The 24862-nt window shown below is 40.5% G+C and overlaps 1 pseudogene; it reads left to right on the forward strand.

Moving 5' to 3' along the window:
- Positions 1-9341: 9341 nt before the first annotated feature.
- On the forward strand, positions 9342-10383 carry LOC105865100 (N-lysine methyltransferase KMT5A pseudogene; annotated as a pseudogene).
- Positions 10384-24862: the final 14479 nt, after the last annotated feature.

Consider the following 24862-nt stretch of genomic DNA (forward strand, 5'->3'; position numbering starts at 1 on the left):
ACTAATATAGTAAAACTCTTATCTGACATTATCAGGGAATCAAGTCTAATATAGTACCTTCCAAATCTATTCATGTCATCGCACAGAGAAAAACATGAGTTTGTCATGCAACACCCTTGGGAAAATGTATAAGACTGCTTCAAACCAGAGGCCTCAGGCCCTGCCTGTCCACTTAAGGCTGGGAGGATCACTATCTTAGCACACCAGTTGGGAAACTCTGATCTAAGCACACTTCTAGTAAACATAGTCACTGTATGCCATAAGGAATAATTACATTTTTAAAATTAAGAAACATTTTATTTATGTAAAAGGCTATATAGAGGATATATGTACAGTGAGAAATAGTAATGAAATGAACATTTATAAACCCAGTAACCAGATTAAGAAAGGAACATTTCTAATATCTTTGGTTCTCCATGGAATACTGGCTCGTTGTGCCTTTTCTGCCAGTGATAATCACTTTCTTGAGTTTTATGTTTATCTTTCCTCTGTTTTAATTTACAATTTCATTACAGATGACTGTAGCTCTTACATGTTTTGGCTTTATGTATTTTTTGAACTTTTTATAAATAAAATCATGCCATGTATTTTTCCTGATACTTGCTGTTTTCACTTGCTTGTGTATCACTGTGGCTGTAGTTCAGATTTTCCTGATATAGAGCATTCATTTGCATGAATATAAGATTTATCAGCCAGGGTTCATCAAGACAAAGAAACCAGACAGTAGCATGAACAGGGGAAGTTAATAGAAAGAATAATTAATTATAGCAGCATTGGAGTAAAGAAGTATTGTGTAGCAAGAGGTAAAGAGAACTCTAAAGAATATATGAACAACAGATATAAGGAGTGGCTATTATCCACAGGGCAGAGTTGGAGCAGCCAGTGAAGAATCTCCCCCACCCCAGGGCTTCATTCAGGATTAAGAAGTGCTGTGTTGCTACACTCGCAGAGCTCTTTGCAAATCCACACTCTAGCACGCTGACTGCCACACTAGGAACAAAAACCCCCACACCTTGGGGCCACAGTGTTTGATTACAAAAATAGAATAAAAACTTTAAAAACGAAATTATCCTTTCTAATGAAAGATTTGTTATTTTTTATTTTTTGTGTGTAAGTTATATGCAACACAATCCATGTTTTTAGAATTCAGTTGTCAATATTAATTGTAACAATAAAACCATCAACAAGGTAAAGAGAGACGTGTGAGTTATATATGCTTGATGAGTCCCCAGGCTCAAAACTAGCCTGAGTTAAATACAACTCACATGGCAGTTAAGATGCTAGAACTCCCTAGAAACTTGCCTGGTAGGCCGCTGTGGAGAGCTGTTTATGGGTAAGGGTCATGTTGCCAGTGGCACTGCACTCCAAATCTGCCCGAGGGCAGTGTCAGGAGAAGCTCCTGGCTGCTGGGTTCTGCTGGCCACTGTGACCTGCAGGAACCAGGTGCTATGGCAGCAGTCTGCCCTAGGGGATCTGGAACTGGTGAAGCGTGTGTGCCTTGGGGCCACATACTGGAGACATCATGTTCATTGCAGAAGCTGCCAAGGGAGCACATGGAAAGCAGGAAGGAAAACCACCTCTTGCAATGTCTCTCCAATGGCTTCTACTCACAAAGTTTAACATCATGCCACTTGGCAAAGAAAAAATATTTAAAGGACCCAGATTCATTTGTGAAGACAATGAAGAGTGAATTGAAAGTGAATAACCACAAATTGGAAAACTAGTGCATAACAGAATGAATTTATTCATCTTCCTGCCTACTGGTGTGTGTTTGGAAAGTTTTCTGTGTTTTGCTCCTGTGAACATTTCTCCTAATGCAAATATTCAAGAGATGCTCTTTCTTGACAGTATCTACCTCCGACTGGAATTTCTTGGTCATAAAATTTGTACATCTTCAATTTTACTGAGTTGTAAAATTTGCAATGCCAAACTGCTTCAAAGTGATTTTACTTATTTGTATTCCCACTGGCAAAGTAATCATGTTATACAAAATAATAGAAATAAGAAAGATTATGGCATGTTAGAGAAATATAAAGAACTCAGTGTTGTCTGGTGTCCTGATTGTTTTATTAAAAGGAAAAAGACTTTTGTCTCCATGAACTCATGGTGATTTTTTTTCTTATTGTACTAAATAATATCTCCCCATTTCCTTGGAAAAGTAATCTAGAACCCTGAACAAAATAAATGGTTAATTTGCCTCTTACACACACAAACACACACACATACACACACACACACAACAAACTCTGTGTTGCCATTAATAGAATCCAAAGAGTTTAGGGGAGGAACAATCTATACAGTGAACATTGGATATACCAGGCTTGGGAAGACATCCAAAGAAATGTAACTATTTTCCTGTAGTTTCTAAAACGCCACATAGTAAGGTTAAGCAGGGTAGGGATACGGGTCACATTTGCATTTTAGTAAGCATCCTGGCCTGAGTATAGATGGATTAGAAGGGCATCAACAAGCAAAAAAATCAGACCCTAATTCTTTTCTCATGACAACATCTGTGCCATGTGGACTTAACCCTCAGAAAAGATAAGACTGCCCTTCTTATCCTTTCGATTTCAGCTTAGATGTCATCTCTTCTGGGAAGACTTCCAGGATAATGGCTCTTTCCCTTGTATTGCCAACTAGACCATAAGCTCCTTAAGTATTAAGTGTTGTTTGTTATTTTGTCTCCAATCCCTACCAGTATGCAGAGTCCAGAGCAAACACTCATTTTGTGAATAATCAGAGTATCATGTACATGGGACTCTGTCTAAGAAGTTATCTGCTTTGTAAAGAAGAGCCATCCTCCACACTAGGATTTCTGTAATGTTTTTGTGATGAAGTTTGACTGAGCATGCTAGCAGGCTTTTTGTGATCCTATTGATAGAGAGTTGGACAATAGTTTACAGGTGGGATAAGGTGAACATTATTATGTTGTAAACCAGCGGATCAAGGGGACTCAGACACCAGAATCCAATCAGCCAAATTAGTTTATTGATACCTGCGCAGGGGCTGTCACCACTCCCTGCAAGGAGGGAGAAGCAGCCCCAAACAAAGCCTTTGCAGTTTTCTTATACTCTGGGGCTGGCAGCTATGCAAGCGAGCAATCGCAGAAGCAGAACTTTGCAGTTAGCCATTAATCAAGCGAACAATAGAAAGGTACATTGAGGGACAGGGGACTATCCTGGAACAGAACCTTGAGAACAAGCCTCCTTGACTCCCTCCTCCCTCCTCTGGGAACTTCCTCTGGGAACATTTTTCACATGGTCCGGACCTTTTACTAATAGTTAGAGCAAGACTGACTGCATTTTAGATCTTCAGGAGCCATCTTTAGTTTATCTACTTGCTTTAATTATTCTAAAAAAACACAAAAATGTGTATAATATTTGAAAGATTTGTGAACTTTCAGTCAATTCTGTAAGCATTTAATAAGATCCCCCCAAAATATTTTATGCAATTCTGTGACTTAACATAATTGGGCAACATTTAATGTAACTGTCGTTCATGAGAGGTTGTACAGTGATAGGCTGATAGGCAGGAGTGAAGTTTTGAGACAGACTGCCTTCGTTTGAACTCCGCTTCTCTCATTGACTTCAAGTAAGAACTATGGGCTCTCTGTTCTTAAATTTCTTAATCTCAAACATGGGCATAAAATAGTATCTATTCCACAGGGCTCTGTAAGAATTAAATAAGCTAGTAATGTAAACCACTTAGAACAGCTTTTAGCATGTAATTAGTGATAAATAAATGCTTGATATTGTCATTTGAATTATAGAGTATTTCTTAGTTTGCTAAAGAAATATCATTTTTTCTCTTTTCCTTCTTCTGCATGATGATACAGTTGAATTAGATGATAAATGATGTAGCTTTCAGCCCTAAAATTCTGAACTAGTCTTTATTCTTTTGTATGCATCTTATAAGTTTCCTAATATTTATTTCTAATATAGTTGTAAGATGTCATTCACTAACTTGTACCTATATATTTGTTGTTTCGTGGGATTCAGAAATGATGTGAATTAACTAACTTCGTGAAAAAGAAATGTACAAAACATGAACCCAGATTCATAAGTCAAACTCTACTGAATCTAAACAAATGGATAAACAACAACACCATAATAGTTGGAGACTTTAACACCCCACTGACAGCACAGGACAGAGCCTCCAAACAGAAAATCAACAAAGAAATAACGGACTTAAACAGAACCCTAGAACAAATGGGCCTGACTGACATTCACAGAACATTCTACCCCAGAACCACTGAATATACGTTATTCTAATCAGCTCATGGGTCATTCTCTAAGATTGACCATATCCTAGGACACAAAGCATGTCTCAAACAATTTAAAAAAATAGAAATTATACCATGTATCTTTTCAGACCACAATGGAATAAATGTAGAAATCAATCCTAACAGGAGTCCTCATTTCTACACAAAGTCATGGAAACCAAACAACCTCTGCTGAATGATCATTTCATAAATGAGGAAATCACGATAGAAATCAAAAGATTATTTGAAGTAAACAACAACGGTTACACAAGTTACCAAAACCTGTGGGACACAGCTAAAGCAGTCCTGAGAGGAAAGTTTATTTCCATAAATGCCTATATCCAAAAAATAGACAACCTAATGAATCATCTCAAAGAGTTGGAAAAAGAAGAACAGACCAACCCCAAACACAGCAGAAGAAGTGAAATCATTAAGATCAAATCAGAACTAAATGAAATTGACAACAGGGAAACTATATGGAAGATTAATAAAACAAAAAGTTGGTTCTTTGAAAAAATAAAATTGACACACCATTGGCTAGACTAATGAAAAGCAGAAAAGAAAAATCTCTAATAATCTCCATCAGGAAAACTAAAGGAGAAATCACAACTGACGCCACGGAGATACAAGATACAATTTATGAATACGACAAAAACCTCTATGCACACAAACTGGAAAATGTGGAGGAAATGGATAATTTCTTAGAAACACACAGCCTCCCTAGGCTCAAACAGGAAGAAATAGAATTCCTGAACAGACCAATATCAAGTACTGAAATTAAAACAGCAATAAAAAACCTTCCTAAAAAGAAAAGTCCTGGACCAGATGGTTTCACACCTGAATTTTACCACACCTACAAAGAAGAACTGGTGCCTATCCTGCAAAAATTATTCCACAACATCGAGAAGAATGGAAACCTCCCCAACACATTTTATGAAGCAAACATAACCCTGATACCAAAACCAGGAAAGGATGCAACAAAAAAAGAAAACTACAGACCAATATACCTTATGAATATAGATGCAAAAATTCTCAACAAAATCCTAGCCAATTGAATCCAGGTGTTTATCAAGAAAATAATTCATCACAACAAAGTAGGCTTCATCCCAGGGATGGTTCAACATACGCAAATCTATAAATGTAATTCACCATGTGAACAAAAGCAAAAACAAAGACCATATGATCCTCTCAGTAGACACAGAGAAAGCATTTGACAAAATTCAACACCCTTTTATGATAAGAACACGCAACAAAATAGGCAGAGACGGGGTTTACCTAAAAATGATACAAGCCATATATGACAAACCCACAGCCTATATCATACTGAATGGGGAAAAATTGAAAGCATTCCCACTTAGAACTGGAACAAGACAAGGTTGCCCACTATCTCCACTTCTGTTTAACATAGTGCTGGAATTCCTCGCTACAGCAATCAGACAAGAGAACGGAATTAAGGGCGTCCAAATGGGAGCAGAAGAGATCAAACTCTCACTCTTTGCTGATGACATATATTATACCTAGAAAACCCCAAGATTCAACCAAGAGACTCCTTGATCTGCTAAATGAATTTTGTGATGTCTCAGGATACAAAATCAATACACACAAATCAGAGGCATTCATATATGCCAACAACAGTACAAGTGAGAACAAAATCAAAGACTCAATTCCCTTCAAAATAGCAACAAAGAAAATAAAGTACCTTGGAATATATTTAACTAAGGAGGTAAAAGCCCTCTACAGGGAGAACTATGAAACACTTAAGAAGGAAATAGCAGAGGATGTAAACAGATGGAAGAGTATACCATGCTCATGGGTCGGCAGAATCAACATTGTTAAAATGTCTATACTACCCAAAATGACCTACAGAGTCAACGCAATCCCTATCAAAATACCATCATCATTTTTCACAGATATAGAAAAAATAATTTTACGCTTTGTATGGAACCAGAGAAGACCTTATATAGCAAAATCAATCCTACGCAATAAAAACAAAATAGGAGGTATCAATTTACCAGATTTCAAACTATACTACAAGGCTATAGTAATTAAAAGAGCTTTGGCCTAGCACAAGAACAGGGACATTGACCAGTGGAACAGAACAGAGAACCCAGATATAAAACTATCCTCATATAGCCAACTAATATTTGACAAAGCAGACAAAAACATACACTAGGGAAAAGAATCCTTATTCAACAAATGGTGCTGGGAAAACTGGAAAGCCATATGTAGAAGTCTGAATGAAACAAGACCCACACCTTTAAGCTCTCACAAAAATCAACTCATGCTAGGTAACTGACTTGAACCTTAGGTGTGAAACTATTAGAATTCTAGAGGAAAATGTTGGAAACACTCTTTTAGACACTGGCCTAGGCAAAGAATTTATGAAGAATCCCCAAAGGCAATCATAGCAGCAACAAAAATACACAAATTGGACCTGATCAAATTAAAAAACTGTCAATAGAGGCCAGGCACAGCGGCTCACACCTGTAATCCTAGCACTCTGGGAGGCCGAGGTGGGTGGATTGCTTGAGGTCAGGAGTTCGAAACCAGCCTGAGCAAGAGTGAGTCGCTGTCTCTACTATAAATAGAAAGAAATTAATTGGCCAACTAATATATATATATAAAATTAGCCGGGCATGGTGGCGAATGCCTGTAGTCCCAGCTACTCGGGAGGCTGAGGCAGAAAGATTACTTGAGCCCAGGAGTTTGAGGTTGCTGTGAGCTAGGCTGACGCCATGGCACTCACTATAGCCTGGGCAACAAGCGAGACTCTGTCTCAAAAAAAAAAAAAAAAAAAAAAAAAAAAAAACTGTCAATAGAGCAAATAGACTACCCACAGAATGGGAGAAAATTTTTGCAAGTTACACATCTGATAAAAGGCTGATAACTAGAATCTATTTAGAACTCAGGAAAATCAGCAAGAAAAAAATCAAACAACCCTATCAAAAACTGGGCAAAAGACATGAACAGAAACTTCTCAAAAGAAGACAGAATAATGGCCAACAAACATATGAAAAAATGTTCAACATCTCTAATCATCAGGGAAATGCAAATCAAAACCACAGTGAGATATCACTTAACTCCAGTGAGAATGGCCTTTATCAAATACTCCCCAAACAACAAATGCTGGCGTGGATGAGGAGAGAGAGGAACACTCCTACACTGCTGGTGGGACTGCAAACTAGTTCAACCACTGTGGAAAGCAATATGGAATACCTCAAAGTGATACAAGTAGATCTACCATTTGATCCAGCAATTCCACTACTGGGCATCTACCCAAAGGTCAAAAGTCACTTTATGAAAAAGCCACCTGCACTCGTATGTTTATAGCAGCACAATTCACAATCACAAAGCTGTGGAAACAACCCAAGTGTCCATCAATTCATGAGTGGATTAATAAAATGTGGTCTATGTATACCATGGAATACTACTCAGCTTTAAGAAACAATGGTGATATAGCACCTCTTGTGTATTCCTGGATACAGCTGGAACCCGTTCTACTAAGTGAAGTATCTCAAGAATGGAAAAACCAGCACCACATGTACTCACCAGCAAATTGGTATTCACGGATCAACACCTAAGTGGACATATAGGAGTAACATTTATCGGGTGTCGAGAGGGTGGGAGGGGGGAGGAAGGGATGGGTATATACAACTACAACGAGTAAGATGTGCAACGTTTGGGGGATGGACACGCTTGAAGCTCTTACTTGAGGGGGAAGAGGGACATGGGCAATATATGTAACCTTAACACTTGTATTCCCATAATACGCTAAAAAAATAAAAAATAAAAAAATATATATATAAAAGAAATGTACCAAATAAATTTTACATTGATCTAGACATTTATTGGTGATTAAATAAATCATTACCATAAATCATTACATTGTAGTGTCCTGAGGAGGACAAAGATATTATTTACATTTTAGAGAGCAGTTTCATGAACTCTAATCAAAAATATAAGATCAAGAGTAAAGTAAAAAGGTAATCACACAGATCCTTCAAATATTAATAAGACAATAAAAGGATTTTATGAACAATTGTATGCCTGTATATTTGACAATTTAGATGAACACATTTTTTTAAAAAAAAACACATCTTACAAAAGCTGACAGAAGAAAAAAATAATCTTTTTTTTTTTTTTTTTTTTTTTTTTTGAGACAGAGTCTGGATTTGTTGCCCAGGCTAGAGTGAGTGCTATGGCATCAGCCTAGCTCACAGCGACCTCAAACTCCTGGGCTCAAGCAATCCTGCCTCAGCCTCCCAAGTAGCTGGAACTATAGGCATTCACCACCAAACCCAGCTAATTTTTTCTATATATATATTTTAGCTAGCCAATTAATCTTTTCTATTTATAGTAGAGAGGAGTGTCTCACTCTTGCTCAGGCTGGTTTCAAACTCCTGACCTTGAGCGATCCTCCCACCTCGGCCTTCCAAAGTGCTAGGATTACAGGCATGGACCACCACGCCTGGCAAGAAAAAATAATCTTAATGGTATGACTTATATTAAAGAAATTCAATCCATAATATAAAGATAAAAAATCTCACCAAGAAAACTCCAATGATCTCTTTCAGTGAAATCTCCCAGACATTTGCAATGAAATATCACAAAGTTAGACAAACTCTTCCAGAGATCAGTAAGAGGTAATATTTCCCAATTCATAACTTTGATATCCAGGCTTGCCAAGGATATTATGAAAAATGAAAATTATAGTACGGATGCTCACATAAACATAGATGCAACAATTTAAAAGAAATTATGAACTGATCAAATCTAGTTAAAGATAAAGGCATAAGATATGTTCAAATAGTATTTGTTCTAGAAGAGTAGAAGAGGAGGACACGCTGCCAGCACCTCCCTCTCTGAGGGCCTCGCTCTGGGTGGCCCAGGGCTGCAGCCCTGCCTGCCCAGGGAGCCAGGCCCCGCCTCTAGGCCATGGGGGAAAGGGGAGCCTGTGGCAGGGGTGCAGCCTGCCCTTCCCCTGGGCGATGCAGCAGCGGTGCTGGTGGCTGCAACAGCAGGAGCTGCAGTGGTGGTGGCCCTGCAGCGGTGGTGAGGGCACTGGGAGCCAAGCCATGGGCCTGGCTGGGCTGCGGGCGGGAAGATTTCCAAGCCCCACGCTGCAGAGGCGGCAGTGGCAGTGGCGATGGCCCTGAGCCTGAAGATGGTGGATTTGAGGGGTCTGGGGAGGCCCCGCACTGAAGGGGAGAACGTATTTGCTGGGCAATCCAAGTTCTATTCCTACAGGAGCCCTAACACGTGCTCTGGAATGCGTCCCCCCCTTCAGGAAGTTACTCAGTTGCACATCACGTTGTCAAATGCCAGGTGAAACCATTAGCTGGAATCTATAGGAAAGGAGAAGAGAAAAGAAATTCTGGGGATGCAATACGGAATACCATGAAGTCCGAGGATGAGAAAATCAAAGATGCCAGGAGAGGCCTCCCTGGCACCTTTTCCAAACCAAAAGTCTGAAGCAGCAGAACTTCCAACTCCAACCTAGTCTTGTGATTCTACCATTGCAGCCGTCGCCAAGCAAGCCATGAAAAAGCCCATCTAGGGCAAACAGGCCCCTGGGGGAAAAGCTCAAGGAAAAACACAACAGAATCACAAACTCATGGATTTTTACTCTGTCCAAAGGAACTCCAGGAAGACAGCAAGGCTGAGCTGCAGTCAGAAGAAAGGAAAAGAATAGATGAATTGGTGGAAAGTGGGAAGGAAGAAGGCATGAAGGCTGACCTCATTGATGGCAAGGGCAGGGGCGTGGCAGCCACCAAGGAGTTCTTCAGGGCGACTTTGGGGTGGAATACCGCAGGGACCTCATTGAGATCCCCACGCCAGGAAGTGGGAGGCTCTGTATGCACAAGACCCCCGCCGCAGGCTGCAACCTGTGCTATGGCCAGCATCTGAGCAAACCTGCTGTGTGCAGGCAAGCAGGGACACCGACCGCCTGGGAAGGCTGATCAGTCACTGCAAGTGCAGAATTGCCAGACCAAACTGCAGGACATGGATGGCTGCCTCACCTCATCCTCATCGCCTCCGGAGACATGGAGGCCGGGAAGGAGCTCTTGTATGGGGACTGCAGCAAGGCTTCCATGGAAGCCTACCCATGGCTGAGGCATTAGCAGGCCATCGCCCTCCCTGCCCCACCCTCTCTTCTACAAAGGACAAAGTGCCCTCAAAGGGAATTGATTTTTTTGCTTTATGCACTTGATCTTAGCAGATGACTTCAGATGTTTTTTAAAAAATATATTAAGATGCTTTTTCACTGTAGTATTTAAATATCTGTTACAGGTTTCCAAGGTGGACTTGAACCGATGGCCTTATGTTACCAAAACTTTTATATTCTAGTTGTTTTTGTACTTTTCTTTTGCATACAAGTCAAACGTTTGTGCTTCCCGTGCAAAGAGTCAGCACAGGTTTTAGAGGAAAGAGTCATGTTTGAACCAGGAAGCCGGGCGAGTCTCCTGCCTCCAGTGGAAGAGCCAGGACTTTGTCTCCACGTGAGGGCGTGTGAGGAAGACGCTGCCTCCTAGTTGCCTGGACTGGATGTTTCCAAGCCCTTGGTCTGGCATTTCCACAGGTGCACATTGAAGTGTACGAGTATTTTTTTTAAAGCTTTCACAGTAAGCTAGTGTTCCCCTCTGCTTTCTTGAGAGCTTACTGACCCCGTGGCCCGGGAGCACGGGTCAGAGACAGATTTACTCTTCCCATAGGCTGCCACTTTTCTAGGCACCTTGAAGCATCAGGGCTGGTAATGAAACCAGACGTGGGCAGGGAAAGCATTGCTTTTCTACGCTGCCAGCGCAGGGTTTCCTGAAACTGGGTTAATTCTTTATAGAAATGTGAACACTGAATTTGTTTTGAAAAAAATAATAGGAATCAAAAAAAGAAACAAAAAAAATCAGAAAAAAGAAAAAAACCACAGAAAATAACTTACATCTATATAGGTCTTGAAGTCTTGAAGTCTTGAAGTAAGTGAAGTGGCTGCATTATTTTTGAGTTTTTGATTTTTTAGAAGAGATTTGAGATGGTACTTTATTCTAATCAAACATAAAGTTTTGTAGTAGGACCAGAAATGACTTATCTGACACTCCACTGACTCCATGCCTACGACACACCCCCAATTCTGCTGGGTTGAAAGTTCCAGACCTGCTGTCAAGGCCTCTGCTTTAGGCCGGGCGCGGTGGCTCACGCCTGTAATCCTAGCACTCTAGGAGGCCGAGGCGGGTGGATTGCTTGAGGTCAGGAGTTCGAAACCAGCCTGAGCAAGAGCAAGACCCTGTCTCTACTATAAATAGAAAGAAATTAATTGGCCAACTAATATATATAGAAAAAATTAGCCGGGCATGGTGGTGCATGCCTGTAGTCCCAGCTACTTTGGAGGCTGAGGCAGGAAGATTGCTTGAGCCCAGGAGTTTGAGGAGTTTGAGGTTGCTATGAGCTAGGCTGACGCCACAGGCACTCACTCTAGCCTGGGCAACAAAGGGAGACTCTGTCTCAAAAAGAAAAAAAAATGGCCTTCTGCTTTGTCAGACTACCTGGTGTCCTTCCTGTGAAGATGCAGCCATGAACTGGAGTGTGGGCCTACAAGCCCAGGACCCCCGCCTCAGCTACCACTGCCCGCCTCAGAGAAAGGCGCCTAAGTGTGCCGGAGTGGGCAGGGCCCAGCATCCGGGATCAAGGATAAGGCTGAAGTTTTCACCTCACTGTGACAGCAGGAGGAGTGGGTGGCTTCCTCCTCCCTCCTTAAGCAGGACCGATTCTCACACAGTGTCCCTTCAGTCCAGGGGGCCGGGGATCAGGAGCTCAGGGGGCTGGGGTCTCTGGCTCACCCTGGTCCCCGGTAATTGTGAATGGAGACAAGTGTGAGAGCCTGTTCTGGTCCTCGATTCACCCCCTACCAGGCCTCACAGCCGTGCTACCTCAGAAAGTCTTCCCCCCACCCCACACCAGCCTGGTCAGCGCTCAGCCAATTGGAGGAGGATTTGACGGGAGTGTGTAAATATGACATCCTGATTGTACCTGTATGTGGTTTAGCTTTGTATTTAAACAAACAAATAAAGGAAATAAACTGGAAAATTATTTGTCATCATAAAAATGAAATAAGAAAAATTAAAATATTTATTGCTAGAAAAAAATAGAAGAGTAGAATAATTTAACATCTGAAAGTAGAATAAATGCAAATCACTACATTAACAGGAAAAAATCATTTCTATAGAGAAGAAAAAAACCACAATGAAATACTACCTAACTCCAGTGAAATCGACCTTTATGAAGAAGTTCCAAAACATATGGAAGTTCTTAAGTTCCATAAGAAGTTCCAAATGCTGGCATAAATGTGGAGAGGTTGAAACACTCTTACACTGCTGATGGGACTGCAAATTAGTACAAACCCTGTGGAAAGTAATTTGGAGATATCTCAAAGAGCTAAAAATAGAAATACCATTCGATCCAGCAATCCCACTACTAGGTATCTACCCAAAGGAAAAAAAGACATTCTATAGTAAAGACATCTGCACTTGAAGGTTTATGGCAGCACAATTTATAATTGCAAAAATGTGGAAACAACCCAAGTGCCCATCAATACATGAGTGGATTAATACAATGTGGCATATGTATACCATGGAGTTCTACTCAACTACAAAAAAAAAAAAATGATGCACTAGCACCTCTTATATTATCCTGGATAGAGCTAGCGCACATCCTTTGAAGTGAGGTATAACAAGAATGGAAAAGCAAGCACTACATTTACTCACCATTAAATTGGTACTAACTGATCAATACTAAGTTGCTAACATGGTAGTAATATTCACTGGGTGGCAATCAGGTGGTAGGGGGTGGTGGCGGTGGGTAAACTCACAACTAATGGATTTCAAGTGCACTGTATGGGGGGAAGGGCACGCTTATAGCCCTGGCTTGGGTGAGGCAAAGGCATTATATGTAACCAAAATGTTTGTATCCCTATAATATTCTGAAATAACAAAAAGCACTGATGCAATTAATAGCCCATGCATGATTTAAAAAAATACTAGTAATAAAGTAAAATGAGAAGTAAATTTTCATAATCTAACAAAGAATACCTATACAAATTTATAGCTATTACCATATTTAACAGAGAATTTGAAAGCGTCCCACTAAGAATGGAATGAGGTAAGGCATTCATCATTACAACCCAAGTTTAACCCTGTTCTAGATGTCCTAGTTACGCAATAAGACAAGCAAATAGACAAAATATAGAAGAGCTGGGAAGAAATAAAGCTATCATACATAACTTACATTATTAGCCTAACATGATTATGTGCTTAGAAAATGTATTCAAATCTAGAAACTACTAGATGAATTAGTAAAATTAAGAAGAAATTTAATCAAGGATAATTCTACAAACAACAATTAAAAGTGGGAAATGAAATTTAGAAATGCATTTAAAATATCAAAAGGCCAGAGTGGTGGCTCACACCTGTAATCCTAGCACTCTGAGAGGCCAAGGCGGATGGATTGCTCAAGGCCAGGAGTTTGAAACCAGCCTGAGCAAGAGCAAGACCCTGACTCTACTAAAAATACAAAGAAATTAATTGGCCAACTAAAAATATATAGAAAAAAATTAGCCGGGCATGGTGGCACATGCCTGTAGTCCCAGCTACTCAAGAGGATGAGGCAGGAAGATCCCTTGAGCCCAGGAATTTGAGGTTGCTGTGAGCTAGGCTGACGCCATGGCACTCCATTCCGGGCAATAGAGTGAGACTCTGTCTCAAAAATAAATACATAAATAAATACAATCTCGAAAGCATGAAATACCTAGAAATAAAGATAATAAAAGATGTACAGCTCTATGCATTTAAACTATAAAACATTAATGAAAGAAATTGCAAAATATAAACAAATGGAAGGCTATTACATGATCATAGATTATGGATTGGAAGACACAATATGAAAAATATGTAAATTCTTCCCAGATAGACCTATAGAGTAAATACCATTCCAATAAACGATCAGAGGCTCTGTGTATGCGTGTGTGTTTGTGTATGTGCATGCGTGTGTGTGTGTGTGTGTGTAAATTGAGAAGTTGATTTTAAAATGTGTATGTGTTGCTGGGCTCTTTGAAGGTGTTTTAGACTTGAGAGAATGAATAAGGAAGAGACAGACCACAACACCACAGAAGAACTAATCCTGCATTATTAGCCTCATCAACTCAATTCTTTCTGTACTTAAAAGGCACAGATGAAACTGCTACTGTATTGTGAGGGGACAGCATTTGTGGAAGAGAGGTGATAAATTCTAGTAGAAACAGAGCATAAAGGTCTGTCTTAAAAGAGCCTCATCAGCCTTTCACTCCGTCCAGTCCTGAGTCTGAGCTCATTTCGAATGAACATGGTGGACTTACAGTCTGCAGTAGACTGACATTCTCAGTTAGTCACAATTGTATTCATTACTCATTCCCACCTCATGAAACTATTTCTGGATTTAAAAGATAATGAGCTCTTTTTTAATCCTCAGAGAACATGGAAAATTTAAAGAGAACCACCAAGCCTTTCCCAAGTCAGAAAGCATCTATCCTTCCCATTCGCTTTCCCACCTCACTCTAGCTAAGCCAGGTCTCTTGAGTGCCTCTGAAAGAGTAGCATTTCAACACTAAAACATTTTAAGCTAGATCCCTAGCAAGATAGTAAGCAGTACCTGCATCCCAGACATGCTAGGATATATGCTGTGTTTTGAAGAAGGCTATGCTATACAAGACTTTCAAATGTACATTAGAAGTCTCTTTCTGACAGACCTGTGGCTTCTGCATGCAGGTTCTCGCTGTCCAGGGTGCTGATGATGCCAGGCTGAGAACTGGCTGTCAGGTCTGTTTCTGCTCTAAACCTTCTGCTTAAAAGCTACGTTAGGCAAAAAGCAAATGACCATGTGAGCCTGATTTTGGTGTTTTTTCCTAAGCAAGTGTTTCTAAATGTCTAAGTAGCACTGACAGCAATTTATAAACTCTTTATCCAGCTTTCGGTAAGGTGACTCACCAACTCTATCCCACCAACCACACTGGTGGGAATCCTGGAATTCATGAATGTCAATAGAAAACTTGTGCTGTATCACATAGGACTTTGAGATGCCAAAATTTGATGGGCGCCTGACACCAGTCTGACACATGCAAAATCCATGTAAGAGTCCAGAAGGATGTGTTACTGCTAATGCCCTGGCTTCTCATAATGTCCTCCACCTGTTTCAGGCCCTGTTAGCGAGAAGAATGAACTGCAGGGCCTGTATCCCCTACCTGCTGCCAGCTGATCTTCCCTGGGAATGTCTGGGGCTCTCAGACTGTTAGTGCTCTTTTGAAAATAGTATTTGGTCCATCTGTACTTTGTTTCCTGATTGCCTGATATTTATGACATCAATATTTCCTTAGCCTCAAAAGTATATGTTTTTTCAACTATCGATTTTTAGATTTATGTACATATTAGATTTGTATCAAGCTAAGCCCATATACCTTGGTGAATTTACATCTGTCAAATATTCTGAAATTAGCACTTGGCAAAAGAGTAGAGTTTTAAATTCCTTTTGATAGGCTTAGTTGTGCCATAGCAGGGATGCAAACTTTTTTTTTTAGACAGAGTCTCGCTGTGTTGCCCTGGCTAGAGTGCCATGGCATCAGCCAAGCTCACAGCAGCCTCAAAGTCTTGGGCTTAAGGGATCCTCCTGCCTCAGCCTCCTGAGTAGCTGGGAATACAGGCATGTGCAACCATGCCTGGCTAACTTATATACATATATATCTATATCTATATCTATGTCTGTAGATATAGATATATTTTTTATTTTTATTTTTTTAGTTGTCCAGCTAATTTCATTCTGGTTTTTTTTTTTTTTTTTTTTTTTTTTTTAGTAGAGACAGGATCTCACTCTTGCTCAGGTTGGTCTCAAACTCCTGAGCTCAAGTGATCCATCTGCCTAGTGCTTCCAGAATGCTAGGATTACAGGCCCAAGCCACCATGCCTGGCCAAGCCTTTTAAATCAATCTTTTTCAAGGGTCTTTTGCTATGGAACGATTGGGGAGAGAGAGAAAAATCTCAGGTATACTTAGCTACTTTGTTTTTTCTCTAGTTGTATGTAGTCAAGTCTTCTTCCTTATTAAAGATTTTATATATTTTTTTACTTTTTGAATATATGCATTCAACTTCCCTACTAAACTAAAATCAGAAAAACTCAGTAAAACTCACAACCACATAATTGCTGTTATTTTTATCTTTGCAGTAGAGACAAGGTCACAGAGTTTGCTTTATAAAACTTTTATTTATTTATTTATTTATTTATTTTTCAGACAGAGTCTCGCCTTGTTGCCCAAGCTAGAGTGAGTGCCTTGGCATCAGCCTAGCTCACAGCAACCTCAAACTCCTGGGCTCAAGTGATCCTACTGCCTCAGCCTCCCAAGTAGCTGGGACTATAGGCATGTGCCACCATGCCTGGCTAATTTTTTCTATATATACTAGTTGGCCAATTAATTTCTTTCTATTTTTGTAGTAGAGATGGAGTCTTGCTCTTGCTCTGGTTGGTTTTGAACTCCTGAGCTCAAAAGATCCACCCGCCTTGGCCTCCCAGAGAGTTAGGTTTACAGGCGTGAGGCACTCCGCCCCGCCTATAAACCTTTTAAATAATGTGTGAAGCAATCCCAAACCGGGAAATAAGGGTGTAAGAAAATATGGAACGAGTCCCTCTCACAGGAGAGCACCATTTAATCACACTAAAGGAGGCATCCTACACAACTAATCATTTAATTTTTATTAATAAGTGAGAAGACCAGAAAGTCTTTCCTCTTTAGATTTATGTAGATGATATGCAACATTTTAAGAAATGTTTGAGACAGTTTTTAAAGAATGAAATTTTTGAAAAAGTCCTCGTATATGTGTCTATGTTAACCTTTCCTTAATCTCCTAAGGATACGCATTTGAAGTATAAGGAGGATCAAACGACACTTCAGAACTCATGTTTATTTACAACCTTTGGTCTTTAGTAAAAGGACAACCACTTCTTCCTAGGTAAGACAAGGAATTTCACCAACTTTTATACATACAATTATTTAAAATACAATTGAGCTCCTTGGTGCACTTTTTTAAATGAGAAAGTTACACGGTATAGATGTGTTGGTTATCCCAGTTAACGTCTCATTGTTGAGTATATTCAGGTAAATAATGACTGAGAACTTAACAAGAAATTATTAATTCAAAAAGTAGAAAAAGAGACCAAATTTTAAGAATCATGAGGTCATCGCTTGTAGAATAAAGAATTATTGGCCGGGCGTGGTGGCTCACGCCTGTAATCCTAGCACTCTGGGAGGCCGAGGCAGGAGGATCACTCAAGGTCAGGAGTTCACAACCAGCCTGAGCAAGAGCGAGTCCCCATCTCTACTATAAATAGAAAAATTAATTGGACAACAAATATACATAGAAAAAATTAGTCGGGCATGGTGGCACATGCCTGTAGTCCCAACTACTCGGGAGGCTGAGGCAGAAGGATTGCTTGAGCCCAGGAGTTTGAGGTTGCTGTGAGCTAGGCTGACGCCATGGCACTCACTGTAGCTTGGGCAACAAAGCAAGACTCTATCTCAAAAAAAAAAAAAAAGGCCGGGCGCGGTGGCTCACGCCTGTAATCCTAGCTCTCTGGGAGGCCGAGGCGGGCGGATTGCTCGAGGTCAGGAGTTCGAAACCAGCCTGAGCAAGAGCGAGACCCCTCTCTACTATAAATAGAAAGAAATTAATTGGCCAACTAATATATATAGAAAAAATTAGCCGGGCATGGTGGCGCATGCCTGTAGTCCCAGCCACTTGGGAGGCTGAGGCAGGAGGATTGCTTGAGCCCAGGAGTTTGAGGTTGCTGTGAGCTAGGCTGACGCCACGGCACTCACTCTAGCCTAGGCAACAAAGCAAGACTCTGTCACAAAAAAAAAAAAAAAAAAAAGAATTATTTAGTGAAATAATTGTTTCAGTGAAAGCTCCTCCCTGAACAACATGTATCATGTAAACCTTTTTGCATCTCACCCCAAATTCCTCTGCATTATGTTAGGCTCTTAGCTTCCAGGTGTGGTTTTCAGTCCTCTGTTAATCTAATCAACCAGCTTCACACCTTTCCATGTCACTTAATCAAAAGTTTTTAATCCTTTCTGGAAGCAGTAGTTAATCACAAGAAGTGGGTGTGGTTTAGGTGAGTCAATCATATAAAAGCCCACTGGTGCACACTTGGAGACACTTCTCCAGAGAAGACCCACTGCATTAGTCGCTGCTGGGATTTGGAGAGCCAAGAGTTACTGCTGACCTGAAAATTGATAGATTCTTCAGAGCTTCCAGACGTGAGACAACTGACAATAGACTTTGGTGCGTATGTATGTAATTTAAAGTCAAGCTCTTGTTGCTTACTTTCTCTTATAACATTTATATTTAACTTGACCTGTCAGCCAGCTCAACTTTTATCCTAACAAGTCACTTTCATAGTTAGTGAAAATGACATCAAAATAAGTATCTGTAACTAGAACATTTGTAATGTATTGGTTTGTGTTAAATTGTTGTTTGATCATTTTTATTTAACTACTTTCTCTATTGCCAGATATTTTAGGTTTTTGTTGTTGGTTTTATTTTTTGTTTGTTTGTTTTCTTTCTTTTTTTCTTTCTTTTTTTGGCAAGGTCTCGCTCTATTGCCCAGGCTAGAGTACAGGGGCATCATCATAGCTCACTGCAACCTCAAACTCTCTTGGGCTCAAATAATGTTTTTGCCTTAGCCTCCAGAGTAGCTGGAATTACAGGCATGCTGGTCCACCATACATGGCTAAGTTTTCTACTTTTTGTAGAGATGAGGTCTCACTCTTGCTCAGGGATGGTCTCAAAGTCCTGGCCTCAAGCAATTCTACGACCTTGGCCTCCCAAAGTGCTAGGATTATAGGCATGAGTCATTGCATCCAGCCTCGATTTTTTTATGTCTTAAAAGATATATGTCCACATGTTTTATGCAATTATGGAGCCTATCATGACAGAAAGGTAACTCTCTTCCTCTCTCTATTTTTTTTTTCTGATTTTATCTTCAGAAACATGGATTCAGACAGTTTTGAAACCTTCCAGAAGGAACTAACCTGTGCCATCTGCATGAACTTCTACATAGACCCTGTCACCATAGACTGTGGGCACAGCTTTTGCAGGCCCTGCCTCCGCCTCTGCTGGGAGGAATCCCAGACTCCAAGGCGCTGCCCTGCATGCAGGGAAGCATCTGAGAGGACAGACATCAAAACCAATCTTGTACTCAAGAATCTGGCTTCCCTTGCCAGGAAGGCCGGACCTCACCAGGTCCACAACTCAGAGGAGCAGATCTGTGTGGTGCACATGGAGGTGAAGGGGCTCTTCTGTGAGACTGAGAAGACGCTGCTCTGTGGGCCCTGCTCAGAGACACCAGAGCATGCGGCTCATGGCCACCGTCCAGTAGAATGGGCTGCTGAGCAGTGCCGGGTAAGTGATGCCCCTGAAGACATTTGGAATCTACAGGATCCCAAATCAGAGAGAAAGATGAGGGCTTATAATGAAGTTGAGAATAGAGACAGTGGGGATGGTGATTTCTATATGTGAATCCTAAGATTTGAATTTGTCCTTAAAATGTTGTTGACCAATTTGACACTCCGATCATACTGTGCTGATCCTACACTAAGGAAGTTTCCTTAGTCATCAAATGTAGGTAGTTGGTGCAGGTGTGGCTCAGGAGACAGCACCAGGAACAGTGACTTCTGCTGTAAGCCAGACTGCTGCATAGCTAGGGTAGAAAAAAAAACCCCACAAATTTCTCAGATAATGGACTATATTATCCGTAGGGAACCTGTGAATTTTCTGTTAAAGGTTTCTATCATCTTTGATATCCCACATATTAGAATCCAGTTTGGTTAACATGGGAAATCCTGACCATTCCACTTTAACTCAAGTTACTGTTCTCTCAACTGTAGTCTTTTCTTATAGAGGAGGGGATGAAATCTGCAATACCATCTTTATTATTGCTAAAGGTCCTGTTTACTTTGCAGGAGGAACTTTTAAAGACAATGGAATCTTTATGGAAAATGACACAGGAAGCACAAAAAGATCTAAATAAAGAAACTAGCAAAACTGAGTTATTAGAGGTAAGAATTTAAATATTTTGATGCAGATTGACATATGTGTGGCTGATACATTTTCAGCTAACTTAAAATTACCGGTCGTACACTTTGATAGTGATTTCTTCCCAGGAAAAAGTAGTGATTTCAAATGATGAATCAGGAATAAAAAATATGGAGGCTTACAGCAAGGCTATCTGGATTTCATAAATCTAATCAGAAAAAATATACAGGCCAACACAAACTAGTGCAAAGAATGCTGATACGGACAGGGTATGATGAGTGTTCTTAGTAGAAATCTGAAGGTTTGGAGAAACCCTCTCAGACACTGAAGATAAGACAACATTGAGCTAAATTTGGGTGTGAAGAAGAGGAGAGAAAAAGATGACTACTGAGAATAAAAATATAGTAAACTTTTAAAATCTGTATCATATGGTGTGTGCCTAAATATTTCTTAATATTTAGGAAAATCAGGCAAGGTAACAGTAGAAATGGAAGAAGATTCAGGTAAATCAGGAAACAATTGATAGAGTAAGAACTGTGAGAAGAATCATGGGGAGAAAACTAAGACCCTTTAGACACTTTGATATAAACAGGGAGAGAGAATAGGGATGTGGAAATACAATGAACAGAAAGAACCAGAAAATATTGAAGACTGTTTGCAGGGGTGAGGCAAAAAATTTACAAATTACTAGATTGATGATAGTAAGGAAATAATTTGAAGTTTTAGGTTTTCTGTTGAGAGTGAGGGCATGTAATCCTTTGAATTGAATATCCTTGTAGGACTATGTGGCCTTGAGGAAGGTGGTAATCAACAACCAGTATCAGAAGATGCATCAATTTCTCCATGACGAGGAGCAACGCCACCTGCAGGCACTGGAGAGAGAAGCGCAGGAGATTTTCCAGGAACTCAGAGACAGTGAAGTGAGAATGGCCCAACAGAAAGAAAGGATGAAAGACATGTACAGAGAGCTGACTGAGATATGCCACAAGCCGGACGTGGAGCTGCTGCAGGTGCGGGGGGAGGGGCCATCCTGAGACAGGAATCTTTGCTGGGCGATGTGGCCAGAACGTTGAAATGCTACCTGCTGATACCAGCACTCAGCTGAGTGACATATGCTCCTTGACTCCCACCATTCTGTTTGTGGGAGTCACTTATTTCTACACAGTGTCCCCATCTTTGGGAGTTTTTTTTTTACCATTTTAGTAGATAATATGGGTAAAATTCTCATCAGTGTCCTGAGGAATACTATCCACACTGAAGGATTATCCAACATGAGTAAAACTGTTGCCAGGGAAGTTAACTTTGTTGGGGTAACACTCGGTTGATGTCACTAATCCACCATGCTTTCTGTTGCCCCACACAAAAGCAAATAGCTGAAGGCATTGAGTTTTTGCCCCTTGCCCAGGGAAGGTTGGTGGAATTTGGGAACGGATTTCAAAGAATTCTGTTTTTTATTTGGTTCCTTGATTTGTTTTAATTGCTATATGTGGTCAGCCCTCTCCTGGGAATAAGACTGGGAGAAGAGTGACACTGGGAACCGAGATCTCCTGGAGTCACTGCACAGCCTCTTCCTGGGCTCCTTCCTTCCTGTGCACACTGAGGAAGCCCCTCATGGCTCAGTGCAGACTCTGTGGTTAACAAAGCCTTGATGGTTTTTTAGAGGGGAGTAAGAAAAAAAAATACATTATTAAAAGACAAAATCAACAAGAACAACAAAAGTACAAAGAGGGTTCAATAGAATATATTCTCATGATTAATAACATTTTGTTTTCTTTGCAGGACTTGGGAAACGTATTGGAAAGGTGAGTTTCCCCTTAGAATCTGCTATTTCTGAGAAAGTTGCTCTCTTGTTAATGAAGTAGATGCAATGTTTTGGGTTATTAATGTTGTTCTCAGTGGCTATTTTCTACTTTGTTTCAAAAGAGGTTCTGAGGCCTTCTCCTAAGTTTTGGAAGTTTCCTTATGTGGCTGAAGTCAAATATACCTAAAAACAATTTGCTATTCTGGGCTTTGTTCTAATCATTCCCCCAATCCTCTCCAGCCCTGCCCAATAAACCTTCACAAGGGGACTAGTCTAAGGTACCACTGAGAAACTCCCTCTTCTAGAAAGGTGGAAGGTGAAGAAGACAGGAAGGGGACGATTCCCTAAGTCTGGGAAGGGGAGGGAGGTTTTGTTCCCATGAGTAGCCATGGCCAGGCCCTGCTTCGTCCCAGCATACCCCTGTTGTAGGCAGGACCTGAGGGGACACTGGCTGCCTCAGGACCATCAGGACCAGGCTGTCAGGCTGGAATTACATTCCCTGGCTGGTAGAAAAGATCCAAGCCTTCTGGCTCAGTAGCCATTCTCTTTTAGACATTGACTTTGTTATTGGTGACTGTTGCTGGCTGCAGTCCCAAAGGCTGTGCCTGAGTTTTCTGCTCCCTATGACATACTCAGGATCTTTGCATTATCTGAGGCGGTGTGGTGGGTAGAAGGAGGGAACAGCGCTCAAACATTTTAGAAGTTGAACGTTATCTGAGAAGAATGTGGGAGTTGAACTGTGATTAAGTTAAATTTTTAAAAAAGTAAAATTTCTTATATCCCCAAGAGTGTGGAAGAAAGTGTATAGATGGTTTATGAAAAATGAGAGAATTCAGATGAAAGACCAATATCTTAGAATAAAAACCAGTATGTTTGTGATGACGGTGTGATTAGCCCTCGCCCTGCGGTGTAACTGATGCCATTCTTTGCAGGACACAGTCAGTGCAGGCGCAAAAGCCCCAGCCGGTGAACCCAGAGCTCACGTCCTGGCGCATCACTGGACTCCTCGAAATGCTGAACATGTACAGAGGTGAGAGGCAGCTGTTTGGCAGTCAGGCCTCAATTTCTTTCTTTAGTGGGTTTTTGGGAATGAGCTCTGTCCTATTTAAATTTTTTCTTACATGAAGATGGTACATGATTTTCCAAAATTTTTCTATCTTCTCTCTCTGAGTAGGCATAATGATAGTGACTGAACTTTTTGACTTAGAGTTTGCTGAAAGTGCAAAGGAGCATACACATTTGAGTTATATCTGACACAGAGTAAGACAAGAGTATTCAGGTCATGTGGTTATGAAGAGATACAATGCTTAGTTCTCAGAGGAGCAATCAATGTTCTTTGTTTATTCATTACTGCAACTTTGAAGGTTTAGATTTGGCGTTGATCATTTTTCATTCCTTCTCTATTGCATTTATCATGCATTCTACACAAAATATATAGTTATCAAATCAGAATGTTTTGATCAACAATTAAAATGACAAAAATGTCTATGAGCAGAACAATTGTAAAGCTATGAGGTACCTCTCAAAACAACTGAAAGAAAAAGGATCTGTGGACAGTGCTCAGCAATGTTTGGGACACACTAGGCAACAGAGGGCTAAAGCTAGGAGGGTCTGAACACATAGTGTTAAGCCAGAACATTCTTTTCAGAAACTTTCAAACTACACATGTGGATTTCCAACAAATTTTTTGATGTTTGAAATTAACAGGTACAGTCTATATCTTAATAAATACCTGCGTCTTAGCAAATTGATATCTGTTTATTGATGCTATTCAAGACAACACAACAGAAGTTATATACTAAAGAAAAAAACTGAAAAGCTTTAGGTGTGTCTTGAACCAAACTATGCAAAGGTACATATTAAATTACTGCTTCCCACAGTGATATGGCCAGGTTTTTTTCTTATGAAAAATAATTTTGTGTGTTGTAGAGGTTATAATAACCCTTTTATTTCAAATCTGAAAGTAGCTCTGGGGTTGATATAATAACCCTTGATCATCACAGATTATCGAGTCTGAACTCTGTTTTCTCTTTTTATTCCATATTTTCTTGAAGGAGAAGCAAATGAAGTGACTAATTCAGCAGAAATCTTCTGCCTTTCAGGGAACTTGCTAATCTAATCTTTGCTTCTTTTTGCAGTGGACAATCTTATGATTACAGAAATGGCCAGTTGCTATATAAGACTTTCCGTGGACCTGAGAAGTGTGATATTTGGTGATGGAGGTCACAGAGCACCCTGGGAACTCGAGGCAACCCAGAGCTTTGCTGCATGTGGAGCTGAGGCCTTCACCACTGGCAGGCACTACTGGGAAGTGGATGTGACACAATACTCCAGCTGGGTTCTGGGAGTCTGCAAAGATTCCCGGACACGAGATACCAGCATGATTATTGATTGTGAGGATGCATTTTTGCTATTTTCTTTAAAGGGGATCAATGGTTATAGTCTTTCCACCAGCTCCCCACCCTTAGGTCAGTGTGTGCAAAGGCCTCTGAGTCGGGTTGGTGTGTTTCTGGATTATGACAACAGAACAGTGAGCTTCTATGATGTTTCTAAAGCCGCCCTCATATATAGTCTCCTTCCTTCCTCTTTCTCTTCCCCTCTGAGGCCTTTCCTCTACCTATGTTCCCCATGAAAATTCAAGTTTCAGGATAATTTACCAGTGAGCTTTCATGCCTGTTGAAATTATGTTTCTGAGAC

This window comes from Microcebus murinus, chromosome 4 (genome assembly GCF_040939455.1).
Source record: "Microcebus murinus isolate Inina chromosome 4, M.murinus_Inina_mat1.0, whole genome shotgun sequence".
NCBI lineage: Eukaryota > Metazoa > Chordata > Mammalia > Primates > Cheirogaleidae > Microcebus > Microcebus murinus.